Source organism: Erythrolamprus reginae, chromosome Z (assembly GCF_031021105.1).
Source record: "Erythrolamprus reginae isolate rEryReg1 chromosome Z, rEryReg1.hap1, whole genome shotgun sequence".
NCBI lineage: Eukaryota > Metazoa > Chordata > Lepidosauria > Squamata > Dipsadidae > Erythrolamprus > Erythrolamprus reginae.
The window spans coordinates 21,687,628-21,709,720 of record NC_091963.1 but is presented as its reverse complement, the minus strand read 5'-3'; the positions used below and the strand labels follow the sequence as shown (position 1 = coordinate 21,709,720).

Genomic DNA, 22,093 nt, shown 5'->3' with positions numbered 1-22,093 from the left:
CCCAGGGGAAGAGCCTTCTCTGTGGCGGCACCGGCCCTCTGGAACCAACTCCCCCCGGAGATTAGAACTGCCCCTACTCTCCCTGCCTTCCGTAAACTTCTTAAAACCCACCTTTGCCGTCAGGCATGGGGGAATTGAAACATCTCCCCCTGGGCACGTTTAATTTATATATGGTATGCTTGTGTGTGTGTCTGTTAGTATATGGGGTTTTTTAAATCTTTAAAATTTTAAACTGTTTGATTACTTATGATTTGTTTCTACATGTTGTGAGCCGCCCCGAGTCTTCGGAGAGGGGCGGCATACAAATCCAAGTAATAAAATAAATAAATAAAATTGTAGTCCCATGACGCAAACTCCTCCCTTTGAATCCATTGTAGTCCCATGACGCAAACTCCTCCCTTTGAATCCATTGTAGTCCCATGACACAAACTCCTCCCTTTGAATGCACTTGAAATCCATGAGACCCACTGTCAGGATTAATATTTTAATTATATTAAAAGGATCAAACCTGCAGATTTTAAGAATGACAACATTTTAGCAATTTTATTTTACTAGTGTTTTAATTATTTACTATTTTTTCCCCTTAAAATATTAAGTTCCCTGCATTTTTAAACTTGATGTTTTAATATTAATATTTACTATCAATGTTTTATTTGGGAATGACCATATTTAAAAATGTATAAGACTATTTATAATTGACTCTGTGGCAGTGATTAAAGAGGTGTGAATAATAGGTTAGAAAATGTTGACAGCTTCTTGTTTGCTAGTCTGCCTTTGGCACTCCTACCTCATTTATTATAAAAGAATATCTGCATTTGGCATAGGCTTACTAATATTTTGTATTCTTGGGAGGCAAATGAGTTTTGTGTTAGTCAATTACTCATAAATAATGCTACATGAGCATTTCACAATCATACTTCATTTATGAGTTGAAATTTGTCGATTTATTCAATTTCTATAGCAGCCCTTCTCAAACAGGTGACCCTGGGCAGCCATATATCAGTTCTAATTAGGTATTTATCAGAAATATTCTAAATTTTATTAGTTAAAATGTGCTCAAGTATAAAACTAATATTTTGATATCAGAATTTATATCAAAGCACTTAAAACCACGATAAAAATCCAGATCCATTATACATTATTTTAAGCAATGTTATTGCATATCTAGCTATATAATAAGTAAAGTTTTGAATATATGATAGAAGTAAGAGGTAATAAGAGGGAAACTATGAAAATTAGGAAAACTATAATTGAGTACATGTTTTCCTTCAATGAATTTAATTGGGCTTAGTTTTCAATAAATGAGTGTCAGATTGCACTCCATCATAAATAATGGAATAAGAAATATTCTGGGTTGTTGTTTTTTGTTGTTGTTGTTGTTGTTGTTGTTGTTGTTTTACAATAGCAACTATTATATGAAGAGAGCAGATTCATTGGGTATATGCTCCAGTTGGATGGATTTTAAAACAAAGGTTCACCATGTACTTAGAACTCTCATACATGTTTTTCACTTACATTTCTTGATCACTATAAACTTAACAATTGTCACAAAGTGAAGATAGATGTGTCTATGCCAAAATAAAGATTACAAAATCAATATCAGAGTTAAGTGGCAATTTTTTTCCTGATTGTGCAATATCATTTTATAAACTGGAGATTGCTATCATTGATGTTTTTCCTATGTAAAGAACGTTCTCTGTATAGCAAAATATATAGGGATGAAATAGATTTATTTCTCTTTAGCATGATATTTTATTTAGACAGAAAAGTTTTTAAATGCAAGAGTGCTATTTTTGAGTGGTAAGACTAGACCCATGACTAAAATACTACAAAAGATCTATTTACATCTGATCTATACTGCTACTTGATATTTTTCCTAAGTAAAGAAAGATAACCAGAGAAGTTTCTGACTCCAGAAATCTCCCCAGCCTTTTCATAGTCTATGATTGTATCTACCTTTTCCTACAATATTAAATGTCTGGCCCATCTTTATTGAATATTAAATAGGTAACATTTAATTTATTGTTGTTGTTCAGCCATTTATAGAATTGCAAAATGCCATGTATCTGATATTAAAAGTAAATGTTGATTTTTAGATTATGTTCCACAGGTAATACAGAGAAACACTATGGCTATTCTGACCTATTTTTATTCTAAGACAGGGCAATATTTCCCTGCAGCAAAAAAGAAAAAGAAAGAACCAAAAGCAGTGGTAAAGTTACTATATAACAGTGATGGCGAACCTATGGCACGGGTACCACAGGTGGCACGCGGAGCCATATCTGCTGGCATGTGAGCTGTTGTCCTAGTCAGCTCCACTGTGCATGTATGTGCTGGCCAGCCGATTTTTGTTTCACACAGAGGCTCTGGGAGGATGTTTTGGCTTCCAGAGAGCCTCCAGGGAGATGGGGACGGTATTTTTACCCTTCCCCGGCTCCAGGGAAGTTTTTGGAGCCTGGGGAGGGCAAAACAGGAGCCTACTTGGCGCACCAGAAGTTGGGAAACAGGCTGTTTCCAGCCTCCAGAGGGCCTACAGGGGGATGGAGAAAGCTGTTTTTGCCATTCCCAGGCATTGAGTTATGGGTGTGGGCACACGCTCTTTTGTCACCCAAGGGAAAAAAGGTTCGCCATCACTGCTATATAACTTCCAAGCAAGTGCTACCCAAATTTCTGGGATCAGCTTTGCAAGTTCCTAAACATACTTTCCTTGCAGTTCTAAAATCAGAATTGGGAATCTTAGATCCTGATTGCTATGCTTAGCCATTTCCCTATTCTATCCAGTCGTAGAATTTGGAACATAGGTATTTAATGTCCATTTTGCTGACTATGTTCAGGAGAGGGGCAACATTGCAGGGTGTTTTTTATAGATTGGTACAATAATTGCCATCGCCCAGTCTTTCAGAATATGAGCCAAATTGTCTGGAAAGGTAAAGTATGCTGCCAGTATGAAGTCAACCAGTGACTGCACAGGTAGTTTTCAATTTACAACAATTCACTTAGTGACCTTTGAAGTTACAACGCCACAGAAAAAAGTGACATGACTATTTTTCTCGCTTATGACAATTGCAGCATCTCTAGGGTCATGTGATTTACATTTGGCGGCTTGACAACTGACTCACATTTATGATAGTTGCAATGTCCTGGGGTCGTGTTCACTTTTTGTAATCTTCTGACAAGCAAAGCCAATGGGGAAACTGGATTCATTTAACAACCATTTTATACTACTTTAACTGCCGTGGCAGGAAAAATCGTAAAGTGGGAGAAAATTAATTTAACAAATTTCTCACTTGGCAACATAAATTTTGAGTACAATTGTGGTCATTAAGGTGAGGACTACTTGTACTTTTTGAATATCTCAGCAGGGACAAAGTCATTACCAGGGGTTTTATTGCATTTCAGCTGTTTAATTAGTTGTTGCGCCTTCCATACAGAACCTTTTTGCCATCTTGAAGGTAGGGTACATTGCTAGCCTCCTGCTTTTTTACATCCCAATTTATCAAAATCAGCTAGCTTATTATTCTCATTAAATCCATTAAAGTTGAATGAATTTGCTAAGCTGGTTTGAATGTAACAGTTGAGTGATTATCTTAATCGGGCATTCTGTCCATTTAGTTCTCCTGCCTCTCTTTTCCCTCCTAAATCAAAGATGAAATTTGTCAATATGGGTGTATATATCAGGAAACATAAACAGTTTAAAGTAATGGGAGAAGATTTCTATCTTGAATGCTCATTGTTACCTGAAATTAGGCTACTAAATTAAGCACATTTTTAAATATAGTAACATAGTTAAGTGTTTCAATTTTTTAAGGGAAATTACCTTCTGTTGTTCCGTTAGGGGTGCTCAAATTTAAGCAGTTAGATTAGTTGGGGTAAGCAGAAGGAGAAGACAGAAAAATGGTGGAGATTCTATCTTTAAATTTGCTTTTTACTGTACAAATACTAATTTTACAAACATTGATGGAAACTTGCATACAAGGAGTATTGAAATTACAGGACTAAATGATATCATCAATAGAATTTTCTAGTTTATCACATTGATGATAAAGACTGACAGATACTGAAAATGAAAAGGCTAACAGACAGCACCAACATTAATAACAACAGATAGTCATAATTGGGTGTCTGCAAGATGGGAAGGGATGAAGCTTAGCATGTACTGTCATGCTCAGCTCCCACTTGGTCTTCTTTTTTTCTGGTTGATGTTTCCTTTAAGGTAAATGTAATATAGAAAACCCATGAAACTAGATATTTTTAATTGGTTTACCATATGCAATATGACTAAACCCAATATAATTAGGAGGCAAGTTTTCTGCATATTTTGTTAGAGTATATGAAAATGCAGCATTGTTTCTCTCTTTATTTCACTCACTGACATTCAAAGAGATAGTAATAGGTACCTTGTAAAGTTAAATGTTACTCTCAATAGACTATGTGATTTCCTGTTACTAGTTCCTCTTTTGATATCAGCTAACATTAGAGCACCATCTTTCAGCTGTGGCGAGGACGGCGTTTGCCCAGGTTCGCCTGGTGCACCAGTTGCAGCCCTATTTGGACCAGGAGTCATTCCTCACAGTCACTCATGCCGTCATCACCCCGATGTTCGACTACTACAACGCTCTCTACATGGAGCTACCTTTGAAGAGAGTTCGGCTGCGAGAGCAATCGTGGGCCTCCCCAGATATGCCCATGTCTCAACAACACTCCGCGACCTGCACTGGCTGCCAATCAATTCCTGGTCACAATTCAAAGTGTTGGTTATGACCTATAAAGCCCTACATGGAATCAGACCAGAATACCTCTGAGACCACCTTCTGCCGCACGAATCCCAGCAGCCAATTAGGTCCTACAGAGTTGGCCTTCTCCGGGTCCCGTCGACTAAACAATGTTGTCTGGTGGGACCCAGGGGAAGAGCCTTCTCTGTGGTGGCTCCAGCTCTCTGGAAACAACTCCCCCAGAGATTAGGACTACCCCCACCCTCCTCGTCTTTTGTAAGTTATTAAAAACTCATCTTCGCCGCCAGGCATGGGGAAACTAACACACACCCCAATTGTCAAGGTTGGTGTATGGTTTGATTGGGTTGTGTGATTATTTTATTTTATTATAAGGGGTTTAAATTATATTTTTAAAATTAGATTTGTATACTGTTTATGTTGTTGTGACCTGCCCCGAGTCCTCGGAGAGGGGCGACATACAAATCTAATAAATTATTATTATTATTATTTAAGCAAAGTGAATTCCAATTAATTACATTATTTATTTGCCTGTTATTCATTCGCTAAGTCATCTTCACAATCCTATGGATAATAACAGGATATTTAATAGACAGAAATTTCCAACTAAATCTGTAGCCCTCTGCTTTAATAGATATATCTTTGACAGACTCTAGGTCTTCCTACTTTTCCACAGAGCTCCAGACTACGACATTACTCATGCAACAAAATTAACCTCCCTACTAACGTGGGCAACCTCCTGCCCCTACCCCATTATCTTCCTTGGCAACCTCAACCTACCACACATCAACTGTACCCTAAACAAATGCTCAACAGAACCAACACATACTGCCGTCACCAGCTTGGGACTTGACCAATTAGTATCAAACAATTCTAGACTCAACAACTATCTTGACCTCATATTCTGTAACAGCAAAAGCGCTATTTATGGACTGCATATAAAACAACCCTTCTCCAAAAGTGATCATAGTATGATTAACTTCAACCTCAATCTGCACCATCCTGACACCCATCTGAATAATGTGACACCTAAGAACAATTTTAGGAAAGCCAACTATGAACTCATAGATGCCAATATCTCAATTCTTAACTGGCAATCTTTATTCTCTAACTGCAACATTGATGATCTCTACAACACATTCTTACTCCAAATTAAAAGTCTTATCGGACTACATGTACCACTCACTTCATCCAAAGGTAAAAGAAAAAATAACTTACCTGTCTCGATAAAGAAATTACAAACCAAAAAAAGATCTCTCTGGCGTAAAAGCAAAAAAGGCCAAGTAACCAACTTCAAAAGCCGCTACAAAAGCATATTCCCACAAATAAAAGCAGAGTGTATCAACTATCACAGCAAAGAGGAAAACCTCCTTCGCACCAAATCTAACCAAGCCTTCTACAACTTTGTCAACAACAAACTCAATGACTCTAGACCTATTCCACATCTCGTAGGACCCAACAACAAAGAATACCACGATGATCCATCCAAAGCTAACCTCTTCAGCTCTTTCTTTGGCTCATCCCCCATCTTTGCAAATCGCACCTCAAACCCTCCAACAACCTAACCCAAATCGACTTCACTGTAGACCACATTGAAAAAGCAATCCGTGACCTCAAACCTTCCCTATCAGTCAGACCAGACAGTCTTTTTACATATTTCCTAAAAAAGCTTTCTTCTGCTATAGCTGAAACTCCTTCAGGACCAGCACACACACCGAGCTCTGGTCAAAAGCAGTAGTCACCCCCATCTTCAAAAAAGGAGACCCTTCTCTCATTGACAACTACAGACCAGTATCACTATGCTGCATCTCATGTAAAGTCATGGAATCAATTATAAATCAATCAATTACCCTTTAAATCATTTTTTAAAAATCATTTATTCGATTTGTATGCCATCCCTCTCCGGAGACTCGGAGTGGCTCACAACACAAAACATGATACAAGTCCAACAATAAAAAAGCAATTTAAAACCCTACATATAAAAAACAATCATACATCTCAGACAAACCTTGCGTAAAACGGGAAACAGCCCGGGGGAGTCAATTTCCCCATGCCTGATGACAGAGGTGGGTTTTAAGGAGTTTGCGAAAGGCAAGGAGGGTGGGGGCAATCCTAATCTCCAGGGGGAGTTGATTCCAGAGGGCCGGGGCCACCACAGAGAAGGTTCTCCCTGGGTCCCATCAGACGACATTGTTTCATCAACGGGACCTTGATAAGGCCAACTGTGTGGGACCTAACTGGTTGGTGGGATTCATGCGGCAGAAGGCAGTCTCGGAGGTACTCTGGTCCGATGCCATGAAGGGCTTTATAGGTCATAACCAACACTTTGAATTGTGACCGGAAACTGATCGGCAACCAATGCAGACTGCGGAGTGTTGGTGTGACATGGGCATACCTGGGGAAGCCCATGATAGCTCTCGCAGCTGCATTCTGCATGATCTGAAGTTTCCAAACACTCTTCAAAGGTAGCCCCATGCAGAGAGCATTACAGTAGTCAAACCTCGAGGTGATGAGGGCATGAGTGACGGTGAGCAGTGACTCCCAGTCCAGATAGGGTCGCAACTGGTGCACCAGGCGAACCTGGGCAAACGCCCCCCTCGCCACAACTGAAAGATGGTTCTCTAATGTCAGCTGTGGATTGAGGAGGATGCCCAAGTTGCGGACCCTCTCTGAGGGGGTCAATAATTTCCCCCCCCCAGGGTAATGGACGAACAGATGGAATTGTCCTTGGGAGGCAAAACGCACAGCCACTCCATCTTATCAGAGTTGAGTTTGAGTCTGTTGACACCCATCCAGACCCCAACAGCCTCCAGGCACCGGCACATCCCTTCCACTGCTTCGTTGACTGGGCATGGGGTGGAGATGTACAGCTGGGTATCATTGGCATACTGATGATACCTCACCCTATGCTCTTGGATGATCTCACCCAACGGTTTCATGTAGATATTAAATAGCAGGGGGGAGAGGACCGGCCCCTGAGGCACCCCCAGGGGAGAGACCTAGAGGTCGACCTCTGACCCCCCACTAACACCGACTGTGACCGACCGGAGAGGTAGGAGGAGAACCATTGAAGGACAGTGCCCCCCACTCCCAACCCCTCCAGCCGGCGCAGGAGGATACCATGGTCGATGGTATCGAAAGCTGCTGAGAGGTCAAGAAGCATCAGAACAGAGGATAAACCCCTGTCCCGGGCCCGCCAAAGATCATCCCTCAATGCGACCAAAGTAGTTTCCGTGCTGTAATTGGGCCTGAAACCTGACTGCTGAGGGCTTAGATAATCAGCTTCTTCCAAGGACCGCTGGAGCTGGAACGCCACCACCTTCTCAACAACCTTCCCCATAAAGGGAAGGTTGGAGACTGGACAACAGTTGTTAAGAATGGCTGGGTCCAGGGAAGGCTTCTTGAGGAGGGGGAAGAATCTAATAACCTAGTCTCTAACAAACAATTTGAATTCAGAAAGAAATTATCCTGAAACCTACAACTACTTCACTGCAAAAACATTGATGCAATTTATATTGACTTTTCCAAAGCCTTCGATTCAGTGGTCCACGACAAAGTATTACTAAAACCCAAATCCTATGTCATCTCAGGTTTCCTCCACAGCTAGATTACTGCATTCCTGTCAAACAAGCAACACGTCAAAATTGGAAGCGCCATTTCTACCCCCGTCCCTGTTAAAAGTGGCATTCCCCAAGGCAGCCTACTAGGACCTATGCTTTTCATTCTCTACATCAACGACCTCTGCGATCATATCAAAAGCAACTGTGTTCTTTTTGCCGACAATGTAAAAATCTTCAACACCATGGACAACACATCTACTCTCCAAAAAGACCTCAACTTTGTCTCAGATTGGTCTAACACCTTGCAACTTCAAATATCAACCAACAAATGTTCTACCCTCCACATCGGCAAAAAGAATCCGAACCTCATATATAAATTGAATGAACAAAATCTCACAGCCAACCCCCACTCAGTAAAAGACCTCGGAATACTAATATCAAATGACCTAAATGCCAAAGCCCACTGCAACAATATTGCCAAAAAGACTTCTAGAGTTGTTAACCTGATCCTACATAGTTTCTGCTCTGGCAATCTCACACTACTCACCAGAGCCTACAAAACTTTTGCCAGACCCATCCTTGAATACAGCTCATCTGTCTGGAACCCATACCACATCTCAGACATCAACACCCTCAAAAATGTCCAAAGATACTTCACCAGAAGAACCCTTAACTCCTCCACTCGAAACAGAATACCCTACAAAAGTAGACTAACAATCCTGGGTCTAGAAAGCTTAGAACAATGACGCCTAAAACACAATCTAAATATTGCCCACAAGATCATATGCTGCAATGTCCTGCCTGTCAATGACTACTTCAGCTTCAACCGCAACAACACAAGAGCACACAACAGATTCAAACTTAATATTAACCGCTCCAAACTTGACTGTAAAAAATATGACTAGTAATCGAGTTGTCGAAGCGTGGAACTCATTACTGGACTCAGTAGTGTCAACCCCTAACCCCCAACATTTTTCCCTTAGACTATCCACGATTGACCTCTCCAGGTTCCTAAGAGGTCAATAAGGGCCGTACATAAGTGCACTAGTGCGCCTTCAGTCCCCTGTCCAATTGTCACTCCTTTATCTCATATATCTTCCTTTCATATATCTTCTCCCCTATTTTTATATTTTTTCTTCTAGCCTTTTCTTTATATATATTACTACTTGTCTATTCTCTTCAAAGTGTATTGTGTATTGGACAAAATAAATAAATAAATATGTGTGGCTACCCTGAACCTCTTCCCCCCACCCCCCAATCTATCCAGAGACAGCACAGAATCACTCCTCATATCGTTCCAGCCTGCTTCCCTAGGTAACAAGATCACTCCAATGAATGTACGCTGCTGGATCACAGTGTATATTGCAAAGTTCTATGAACTACAGGCCCTTTTGTTTTCTAGACTGATTACAGCCCATTCCACATGGAGTGTGGCTACCACGGCAGCATGGGCAACACAAGTCTCTATTGAGGAGGTTTGCAGAGCAGCTACATGGTCTTCTCTGTCCCCATTTATCCACCACTATAAGCTGGACTCCTACGCCTCGGCGGAAGAAGCCTTGGGCCAGCAAGTCCTCCAGAGGGTGCAATTTACTCTAAAACCTATACTTGTAGTTTACAATCAATGCTTGTTGAGTTGAAGAACATCTCTACAATTAATAATTAAAGGAGCTGTAATAACAGGAAGTTTGGCTGGAAGATAAAATTTGCCCTTTACATAGAATTCTTGACGATATATCAGGCTTTCACTTCTATATTATCTTTCATTTCCTGTCAACAAGAAATATGTCATAAATCAGATTAACTATTGTTAACCTGCTCAAAGTAACCCAGTTCCTCTATCATTTAGATTAGGATCCTATAGCTTGTGCTGCTTCACAATACAAAGTATTCAAGTTAAACAAACCTATTAAAACAATCTTTGTTAAAAGCCATAGTTGCAATACTCTATTTGACATATGTTATTCAAATAATGATTTGAGAATACTTCTCCCAAATAACTAGTCTTGAAACAATTTATGTAGATGACAATAGGAAGGTCAGGTTCTGACCAAAAGCTTAAAATGGATTGTCTGGTAAATATGACTTTGATAACTTTGCAGTTCAGTTACAAGAAGTTGGTGAAAAATGTGGTATCTAGTTTGCTGACAGAGAAAATCACAGAGAAAATATTATACTTGTACTTAAGGATCTGTATTAGTTTTACAATTTAAAATGCTGGTATTAATGTACCCATCCAAAATATTGCCTTTCTTGTTACGAATCTATTCCATTAAGATGCATTGGAGAGGTCTTGAGAAAGCTTCTCCATTGTCAGTTCTATATTTCTGGTTCATTTAAATAGCCTTTTTTTGTTGTATTCTATGGATCTAATGCAGTGTTTTTCAACCAGTGTGCCATGTGCCGCCTAAGGCCATGCTTTCTTAACAACCCCCCTCAAGCGGGAGTGGCAGCTGGCATGTCCAACCGCTTTTCAGAAAGGGGAAACAAAAGGCCGAGCCTCAGGAAAAGGGGGACGTGGGATTCAGGAGGTGTGCGTGATTGATGGGCGCAGCTCAATAGGCGCACAGGAGTCCCCCTCAGCTTTCCCACCCCTCTCCAACCATGGGTGGAGGTGGAACAATGGGAGGAAAAGGAGATAGAAGCAGGAAAATGGCAGGGGTGTTGGCAGCAGCAGCGGCTTTAGCATCGGCTATGGGAGGCAGCAGCGGCAGCTCGCACCAGGGCGCAGCACCCACAGCCTGCTTCCCTGTAGTGCTCCTACTTGTGATTCTTTCATCCCAGCATGAGTCTCAGGCATGTCATATTGGGCGGCTGTGGAGCTGGGGGGGGGGACAGCCAAGGAGAGTGCAGATGGAAGGAGAGGCTACTTCCTCCTCAGAGACCCGCCGCCCTCTTAGCCCAACCTGGTGTGTGCTGGAGATAGAGGAGGAAGACCAGCATTAGTTTGGCTGGGGTGCAATAGGGAGGAAAAAGAAGAGCGCCATGCTGGCCACTGGGCAAAAGGCGAAGGGAGCGGAGGGCAATGCCGCTTTTGTAGGATGGCTTGGGGGGCTGGATGGAATAGAATAGAATAGAATTCTATATAGATATTTGACCTTTTTCTTGTTTTTCTAAGAGGCCCCCGCATACAATGCATCACAATGCACCACAATGTTATCTATATTGTATATGGCCTCCTGGAGGGTCTTCTTCTTAAAGAGCTCAAATCTCTATATACACCATCAAAACAGACAGAACCAAGGCCACTGCACCCAGCTAACACTATACGTATAATATGTACTGTGTTAGAGTCATTTTGTGTCATTTTGGTTGGTGGTGTGCCCCAGGATTTTGTAAATGTAAAAAATGTGCCGCGGCTCAAAAAAGGTTGAAAATCACTGATCTAATGTGTTAATAATTGCATCTGATCGCCACTTGTCCATATTTGGAAAACTTTAAAAAATGCATACTTTTTAACATACAGTTGATTTTATTTTAATAGGCTTGATCAGAGTTTTAAGTTTTGATATTCTGTTTTTAAGTTTTTTAACTGCCTTGGAATGCTCACCACCATGGAAAGGTGTGGAGAGAGAGGGAAAGGGGAAGAGAGAGATCGAGATCATAGTTCAGGAGCTTAAGCCTTGATCAAGGCTAAGGGGGAAAAGATGGATTCAACCGTACCCGACAAGAACAAAGTTTGGACCAAGCTGCTTCGACAGCTGCTAGAGAAATACAAAATGAGCTTAGCTCAAGTCTATAAAATGTAACAGTAAGCAACAAGACTTTACATGACTGCATCCCTTAGCAATCACAATCCCAGCACTTCCTTTTATTTGTATAATAATAATAATAACAATAATAATAATAATTTATTAGATTTGTATGACGCCCCTCTCCTCTTTGTCAAAACATGTACAAGATAATAGGTGTTGGTATAAACATAAACAAAAGCCAAGTAGGAACAGGTAAATTTGGACAATAGGACAGTAAGACAGGGATGGTAGGCACATTGGTGTGCATAGGTATGCCCCTTACAGACCTCTTAGGTATGGGGTGAGGTCGACTATGGACCGTCTTAAGGTTAAAATTTGGGGGGGTTGCTGTCGTTAACTGACAATCATAGATTCTTAAGCACATACCCACCCTACTCCAATCCAAGTCATTCTGGGCTTGGTGCCTTCTAGCTAGAATGGCTTGGAATATGAAGGCAAACAACCCACATGGCTCTCATGCTTGCCACACTCCAGCTGCCCAGCCCAGTCCACTTGCCACACCCCAGCTGCCCAGCTTGCCCACCCCAGCAGCCCAGCCTGCACTCTGAGACTTCTGCCACCCTGTACTCTCGGCCTCCAGGTGACCTTCATTGTCTTATTAATCCAGATCAGTGTTTCCCAACCTTGGCGACTAGAAGATATTTGGACTTCAACTCCCAGAATTCCCCAGCCAGCTTTCGCTGGCTGGGGAATTCTGGGAGTTGAAGTCCAAATATCTTCTAGTCGCCAAGGTTGGGAAACACTGATCCAGATGATGATGAGGCATGCCCAGTCTGCGGCACGCGAAACAAAGCGCCTGAGACAGAGTGTAATAAAAATCCCCTTTGCAAAAAGCTTCTGGTTGAGGTGGATTTTGCCCTGCAGGAAGGCTGTGGATCAAAAGGGCACAGGTGGGTGGGGGGAGTTGATGTGCACCTGCAATAGTAAAAGGAGGCGGGCTCCCAATGAATTTTAATCATGTGACATGGGACTGCAACAAATATAACTTCAGGCATGCTAGATCGACAGTGGGGGGGAGGACAGATATGGGACACTGAACAACCATTTTATTTATCACATTTCTATATTACCTCTCACCTAAGTGACTGTGGATGGTTTAGAACAAACTTACTGGCTGGTTGCCATAAGTTGAGGACTGGTGTACATATGACTCAGAGGAAAGTTGTTATGTGAAAGAAGATATATGTCACTGGCTACAATGTAAGGTTCAAATTAGAAACATAGAAGACTGACGGCAGAAAAAGACCTCACGGTCCATCTAGTCTGCCCTTATACTATTTCCTGTATTTTATCTTAGGATGGATATATGTTTATCCCAGGCATCTTTAAATTCAGTTACTGTGGATTTACCAACCACGTCTGCTGGAAGTTTGTTCCAAGGATCTACTACTCTTTCAGTAAAATAATATTTTCTCATGTTGCCTTTGATCATTCCCCCAACTAACTTCAGATTGTGTCCCCTTGTTCTTGTGTTCACTTTCCTATTAAAAACACTTCCCTCCTGAACCTTATTTAACTCTTTAACATATTTAAATGCTTCAATCATGTCCCCACTTTCCCTTCTGTCCACCAGACTATACAGCTTGAGTTCATTAAGTCTTTCCTGATACGTTTTATGCTTAAAACCTTCCACCGTTATTGTAGCCCGTCTTTGGACCCGTTCAATTTTGTCAATATCTTTTTGTAGGTGAGGTCTCCAGAACTGAACACAGTACTGTACTCCAAATGTGGTCTCACCAGCGCTCTATATAAGGGGATCACAATCTCCCTCTTCCTGCTTGTTATACCTCTAGCTATGCAGCCAAGCATCCTACTTGCTTTTCCTACCGCCCGACCACACTGCTCACCCATTTTGAGACTGTCAGAAATCACTACCCCTAAATCCTTCTCTTCTGAAGTTTTTGCTAACACAGAACTGCCAATGCAATACTCAGATTGAGGATTCCTTTAGAAGGATGGAAGAAATACTTCAACCGTTAGATTATAAATATTTGACCTGGAGCAGTTTAATTGGCTAAAAATTATGTTGCCGCTTGGAAAATTGAGACGCACAGAAGGCGGCTTCTGAGTCTGTCAGTCACTTAGACATTTGGGGTAGAACTAAAAACAAAAGTCAAATATTAAAAATCTAAGCTTTTATACAGGGCAATGCCAGAAAAAGATCAATTTAAATCCCCAGAAAAGAAGCAGAATGCAAGCAAGAATAAGGGGAGTAAAGGTTGCCTATGATAGCCTGCCATCCAAAAGAGATCTAACCCCGCTAATTCAACTCTACAGCAAAATTCCCTTTTAAAAAGGAATTATAATTGTAGAAGTCAAAAAGCAGAAGAATTTTTGTATTCTGGCAATAGGACTTTATTTAATTCAAATAACTTTAATGTAATTCAAAAAAAATTTTTTCCAAGAAACTAGAGAAAGTCCTCTGGTTAAAATCTGGATTCAAGTAAAAGCAAAAAAATCATTGATAGTATTTTTGAGGAATTGCCCTACGAAATAATTACTGGTATTGACTTGCCAGTTTATGGGCAACTGATTCATAAAAACCCTGCACTACAAAACAAGAAGGAAGGAATAACTACAATGGCCGCAAGAACTGGAGATAGCTTCAGAAACTGGATCAAGAGAAGAAGAAGAAGCAAAAAAAGATTCTGATATTTTTTTTTTTTATTTATTTATTTATTTATTCGATTTTTATGCCGCCCTTCTCCTTAGACTCAGGGCGGCTTACAACATGTTAGCAATAGCACTTTTTTAACAGAGCTAGGCTATTGCCCCCACAATCCGGGTCCTCATTTTACCCACCTCGGAAGGATGGAAGGCTGAGTCAACCTTGATGAGATTTGAACTGCTGACCTTCAGATCTACAAGTCAGCTTCAGTGGCCTGCAGTACAGCACTCTACCTGCTGCGCCACCCCGGCACATTTTGCCCTTCACCTAGGCCTAATGCCAGGAACAATACCAAGGAAAGAACGTGCTATTAACAAAGTAAGCAAGAGCCAAAAGGCTAAGCTTTAGACACAAAACTGGGATGTTGCTATTAAAAATTTTCAAGAAAAAGGAAAATTACAAAAGAGCAGTAACTGGAAAAGAGGGTGACCAAATAGAAAAAAAGGGTAGGGATCTTATACAGACTAGTGATCACCATTCTGAAGTTCTGTTCTACTCTACAGCTTTACTGACATATGTTCATAAAAATCTATTCTCAGATTGCACAGGGCAAGGGGAAAAATTAATGACGTTCCGAGACAGATTCTTGTAATATATTTTTGATTCTTACTCTATTTTCTAGAATTGCTATGGATACTTTTACCAAATAAGCCAAATTAATATCAATATGTACTTTTGATTTCTCATTATACCACAAGCAGTAACTATTAATTACACAAAAGCAATTTGATGCACACAGTCATAGCAAAAGTTATGCCAGTTGGTTTCTTAATGTTGCTCAGTAGATTGGAAATCTCTAATGAAATACTCACAGATCAAGCCTCCAGCTTTTAATCTGTTTTCTGAAGAATGTGTACACAAATTTGGGAATATTTATCCTTTATAGAGGTAAGATATTGGCCAAGACATTACCTTTTGTTTAAATCAATTCATGTATCATCAGAATAATAATCAGAACAATAGGGAAGTATAAATAAATTATTCCTGGAAAATTTTCACTTTAAGAGTGAAGCTAAAACAAAACCAAACTGAATTAATGCTGTAGATTTTATCTTTGCATTTTAAAGTTTTATGATGATATTCACCTTTCTGTTCAAGAGTAATTTCATAGAGATAAATACCTCTTGTAATACAATCAGGAGCTTGCACAACAATCGTGGTCCCATGTAGCCCACATGTGGAAATGTAAAGAGCTTGTCCATCTCAGCTATATAAAGTAATGTGCTGTTGGAAAGAGAATAATTAAATAACAGATTAAATATTTATCTAGATGAAATTGTATATTTTCTGCAATATTACATGCTGAAAATCGTATAGTGCTAATTTACACAATATTACTGAAATGTTAAGGTATGCTATACATGAGGTTCAATGATCTTTCAACCAGGTATACTGTATATATATATTTGTTTTCATAGATTTTCACGGGTATATGTATGTAGATTGTTCTGAGTTCAGGTTTTGCCCTGTGTAATATTTTGAATGTCTATGCGACGTTTCGGTGAAATCACATTCACCATCATCAGGCTGAAGTTGTAAGCTTTGTGCTGCTGTAAATTTACAGCAGCACGAAGCTTACAACTTCAGCCTGATGATGGTGAATATGATTTCACCGAAACATCGCATAGACATTTAAAATATTACACGGGGCAAAACCCAAACTCAGAATAATCTACATACAACTCAGAACAATCTACATATATCTTGATAACAAAATGGAATTTATACATCTAGTACATGAACAGATACAGCAGTTCATAAAACTATGAAATTAAAAAAATGTCTAGGTCTATACAAGATTTCTAATTCACATTACATCTTTCTTTGGATATACATTGAGCTTTATAGATGTGTTAAGGCCAGAAGCTTATAATAGTGTCTAGTGGTGTAGGGTGTTTTTTTTAAGATAAAGAGTAGTTCTGTAGGGTATCACACCAATCTGGTCAAAAGACAGTATTTCAATGAAATACAAAGCCATATTGTTATTGTAAGTATTCTTCACGATATGTGGTTTATTTCTCATAAAATATGAATTAATCAACAGGCAAATTACTTGTCACGTAAGTAACCAACTGTTTCTGAACTGTTGGAAACATGTTTTTCCTCATACTGTAAAGCTGAGAACAACTTTGTTGTTGAAATGGTTCTTCAATTCAGCTTTGACTCCTGGTGACCATAGGAACAGTTCCATATGTTGTTATTATTTGGGGAGGGGGAAAATACTGCTTCCAATATTTTCTTGGAAGTGATTTCCAATATCTTCTACCCAAGACTGAGAATAATTGATCCAAGTTCACCTAGCTGGCTTTCATGCCCTAAGGCAGTTCTAAAACTCCCCGCTATTAACTTTGGACTATGGTAATTCTTATAAATGTGACACCAAACCATTTTAACTATCTGAAAATATTATTATTATTTATGATTTGTTGCCACGTGTTGTGAGCCGCCCCGAGTCTTCGGAGAGGGGCGGCATACAAATCTAAGTAATAAATAAATAAATAATTTATTATTATTATTATTATTATTATTATTATTATTATTAATTAGATTTGTATGCCGCCCCTCTCCATAGACTCGGGGCGGCATACAAATCTAATAAATAATAATAGTTTTTGCAATTCTGATTTGTGTTTTTTTAACAATTATATTTGAAACATTCTGGCAATATATAAGGCATTAAAGCATTTTAATAAATGCAATGTAGAGTATAATAAACAGCAGGAAATCTGAGGATTTAAAGACATTAGAACTGTTTTACTTGAGTCAGGATAAGTAGAGTTCCCTCTGGTGGAATATTACATTTGGGGTTCTGAGGACAGTTAATTGTTTTATTTCTATTTGCTTCTTGGGGTTGGGTTGTGGGTTGTTTTGCATTTTTAAAATTGTTTTTTTACACCACTCAGAATTGTATTGTTTGAATTAAGAGACCATAGAAATGCCTTAAATGAATAAAATGTGTTGTATTCTTTGTTTTACAAAGCGTGGACACATCATAGAGTAGCAAATCTATACCTCAGGCTTTACTGCAACACACAAATCTTCCTCCCAACAATTGTCTATCACTTTAGCTTAAGTTTACCCTTCTATATTTTGCAAGTTGCAGTGACCACATGACTATGTCTTAAGTCTGTTAATACTCCATTCAAAGAAAAGTCTTGAAATTTTTAAGTAGCATACAACCTGCTTTTTCTCCCCAATACAGTATTCTTTCACTAGAAGGGATGAGGTGCTGTTTCAGTATGGTTGCTCCTTTTTCAGTTGCTGCTGAGCTCCAGCCAAAGATCCAAAGAGGATTGCTCCCAAGATATGCTGGACACCATAGATTGTTGCCCTAGCAGTTGAATGGAAGTCCTCTTGCCTACTTGTAATCTCTGCCAGATGCTGCTTCCACTTCCTCCTCCTTTGCTTTCACCTTTCTTACTACACCTTTACTCTTTGACTCAGCTTTTGCTTTGTAAGGTTAAAAATGAGGCTGCCTCTGGATTTCAGCAAGTGCTTGCAAACCCAAGGGTGTGGCTTAATTAACCAGCAGCTGGAACACCTGCTGGAATGCATGTGAGTGTAGCTGAGGGAGCTTGTTTGCCTCAATGCAACTACTTTTGAAAAGAGCAGGCAGCAACTCCAAGTCCATTACCTCAAACCAGGCAGTTAAAAATATGCTGCTCCAAAAAAAAGAAAGAAAGGGGACACTCAAATAACACATCCTAGATCTGAATGAATGAAATATTCTCATTGAATATTTCATTTGCACAACTATTCCATTTGCACAACAGCATGTGAAATTGATTGTCAATCAGTGTTGCTTCCTAAGTGGACAGTTTGATTTCACAGAAGTTTGATTTACTTGAAGTTATATTCTGTTTTTTAAGTGTTCCCTTTATTTTTTTCAGCAGTGCAGTGTTGAAAATATTGCTGTGAAGTTGCCTGTCCAAATTCCTTAAAGAATACTGTGTATTTCAGCTAAGGTCCACTACAGAAAAGGCCTTTTGCTTTATGCACACAGAATGCCTTTCTATTGCTGGCTGACTCCAAGTCAGTGTTCCCTCTAATTTTGTTTTGGGGGGGGGGGGCGGAAAAGTATAGTGTCTGAGCGGCAGTCCCTTCGGGACTGGGCGGCACAGAAATAATAAATAAATAAATAAAACCCACCCTGTTTTGCCTCAGAGAATTTCAAAATAAAATACTGTACTGTGTGTCTATAACTGAGCTCATAATAGGGCAACTCTATCAATATCAAAATGCCACTTAAATAGTTGAGCTAGTTTCAAACTAGATTTTGATTTTCTTTCTCTCTTCCTTACTCCCATTCTTTTTCTTTCTCTTTTCCTTCCTCTCTTTTTTCTATCTGTTTCTCTCTCTTCCTCTCTCTCTCTCCTTCCCTCACTCTTTCCCTCTCGGCTTCTGGGCAGGTTTGGAAAAGTCTGAGTTGATGATAATTTTTAAGTGAGCGATTGCTCACTGCTCAGCTTAGAGGGAACTGTGCTCCAAGTATCATTAAAAGATATTGATCCCAGGTTATTTGGCATCAAAAGAGGTTACTAGAATCCCAGGATTTCCCAGGGAGTTTAATTCAAGGATTATTACTTTAAATAGAATGTAGGATAGATACCATTTATGCAGGGATGTGTTCCTAATTTTTTTTAAACTCTGTGGGTATGGCTTATTTTGTGTGTGTGGTTTGGTGGTCATGTGATGGTGGACATGGCTTTGTGATTATGTGACTGGGTGGGAGTGGCCAAGTTGACATCACTCATTCAAGGGTTAGTGTTAGGGTGCCTGGCCTCCTCACATCAAAGGCCTCAATGAGAACATATTCCTTGCCTATTTACCATTAAACAGAAAGGTAAACTTTCCTCCTACCCCATTCTTGATCCCATACTAGGGAATAACTGGTCATCCCAGTTATTGAAGAATTACTACATGAATCAATGTTTATTACCACTGAACATCCAAAATATACTATTTAATCCTATGTATATATGCCATATGTGTACATACACCCAGGAACACAAAAAGATAGATTATCTAGTATATACAGTGTTCCCTCGATTTTCGCGGGTTCAAACTTCGCGAATAGCCTATACCACGGTTTTTCAAAAAATATTAATTAAAAAATACTTCATGGTTTTTTTCCCTATACCACGGTTTTTCCCACCCGATGACGTCATATGTCATCACCAAACTAATAATTTTTGCAAATAAATAACAAAAAAAAATTATTGTTAATAAATAATTATGTTTATAAATATCAGGATCACTAAGTGTTTTATTCAATGGTGAGTACCAGTAATAATGGTGAGTAAATGGTTGTTAAGGGAATGGGAAATGGTAATTGAAGGGTTTAAAGTGTTAAGGGATGGCTTGTGATACTGTCCATAGCCAAAAATGGTATATTTACTTCCGCATCTCTACTTCGCGGAAATTCAACTTTCGCGGGTGGTCTCGGAACGCATCCCCAGCGGAAATCGAGGGAACACTGTATACTGTGTGTGTATGTACACACACAGTGTATGTACACACAGAGAGAGCTCTTCTAAGACTACACATTCAATCTCACTTAATACATTTTGAAAAACAACTCAGAGTCCACTTCCTGCCATACATTTAGCCATAACTTTTGCATATTAGAACACTACACATGCTTCCATATGTACTTCACTAGCTTGCACATGACTGTTAGAGCCAGGAAATGTGATGGATTGAGTAAAATGTTGAGAAATTCACTTAACAATGCTCTTGTTAGCAACCAAAATTTTGGGCTCAATTGTGATCATAAGTCAAAGACTATCTCTGCTTTCCTCTGCATGGCAGTCTTGTCCTAGTAAACTACTTCTCCTTTCTGACAATATATAAGCATGAGGTTGGACTGTATGACCTCTGAGTTATCTTCTAGCCCTAAGTTGCTGTGACGTTTCAAAGTGCCCCGTCTAATATCAGGATTTGTGGTGCTTCCTTCCTTTTCTACCTTTCCCTCTCTCTCTCTCTCTCCTCTCCTTCCTCTTTCACTTTTTTCTTTCTTTCTCTGTCTTTTTCTTTCTTTCTTTTCTCTTTAACTCTTTCTTTGTCTTCTCTCCCTTCCTTCCTCTTTTTCTTTCTTTTTTGTCTCTCTCTTTCTTTCTCTCTCCTTCCCTTTCTCCCTTCCAGAAGGTTTTCACTAGCAGGGGGGAAAAACACATGTTTTGAAACTGAGAACATGTCCATAGATCATCAGGCATTCTTAAAGCTGCACTGTTGATTAGCTTAGAAGGATAGCTTATAGCAACCACTTACAATTAACTCTCAACTCAAACTCCCTGCACATGGGGATCCCTAAACATTGAGTGTTCCCCCCCCCCGTGTCCCATTTTGGGCCTACAAAGCTTTTCTACAGTCCTTGGAAGCCAAAATGAGAGTTTGGGGAGGATGCTGCACCCTCTGCTCCCCGTTTTGGGCCTAGCAAACCTTCCTACAGCCCCTGGAGAGCCAAAGGGGGTACGTGGGGGGATGCCCTACCCTCCCTCGCACCCCATTTTGGGCCCAGCAATCCTTTCTATAGCACCAAAGGGGACATGGGAAGGGCTCTGGACCCCACCCCCCTGCATTTTGTTTTCAGCTTAGCAAGCCTTTCTACAGCCCCTGGGAGCCAAAAGGGATGCAGGGGGCACTGCACCACCTTCATACTGCATTTTGGGCCTAGCAAGCCTTCCTTCAAGGGTGGGTTTTAACTCACCTCACTGCGTGTTCACTTCCTTCTGCATTGCATGGCAAAAAAATAAAGCCGAAAAACAGATGGCGACCACATGCACAGTGCCAGAACTCATTGAAGGGGGGAGGGGGAATAAAATTTCAAAAATAATATGGCGGCACCCACAGACTGGCACCAACTAAACCGGGTCGGTGACATCATAGTGACATTACCAGTGGGTCACTATTGGTTCTATCGAACCAGTCCAAACCGGGAGGAACCCACCCCTGCATACATATAACTCTGATGTCACTAATTGCAGTTTCTAAATGGCCAATAGTGACGGATCCTGAGAGTTGCAGTTTAATAACTGTATTGTTGCTGGATAGTCAGTAGCTATCCGTTGCTGCATGTTAAATTTCACCTAGCTAACCAGGGTGGCGCAGCAGGTAGAGTGCTGTACTGCAGGCCACTGAAGCTGACTGTAGATCTGTAGGTCAGTGTTTCATCACCGGCTCAAGGTTGACTCAGCCTTCCATCCTTCCAAGGTGGGTAAAATGAGGACCCGGATTGTGGGGGCAATGTGCTGGCTCTGTTAAAAAGTACTATTGCTAACATGTTGTAAGCCGCCCTGAGTCTAAGGAGAAGAGCGGCAAAAAAATTGAATAAAGAAATAACCTGCAGTTTGAATTTCACATTTCTCTACCTCCAGTGTC

At 40.1% G+C, this 22,093-nt stretch overlaps 1 protein-coding gene and 1 long non-coding RNA gene across 5 annotated transcripts in view; one reads left to right on the top strand and one right to left on the bottom strand.

Annotated features, from left to right (window-relative positions):
- Positions 1-18,286, bottom strand: part of LOC139154479 (uncharacterized) — a 36,374-nt gene extending 18,088 nt beyond the window's left edge. The window contains exons 1-2 of the long non-coding RNA XR_011556914.1: positions 17,894-18,286; positions 15,835-15,937 (exon numbers count right to left, since the gene is read on the bottom strand). This is a non-coding gene — a long non-coding RNA (uncharacterized lncRNA). The remainder of the gene's footprint in view (positions 1-15,834; positions 15,938-17,893) is intronic.
- The window catches only part of ZEB1 (zinc finger E-box binding homeobox 1), a 111,116-nt gene that overhangs the window by 52,152 nt on the left and 36,871 nt on the right, over positions 1-22,093 (top strand). The gene's annotated exons all lie outside the window — the stretch shown is intronic.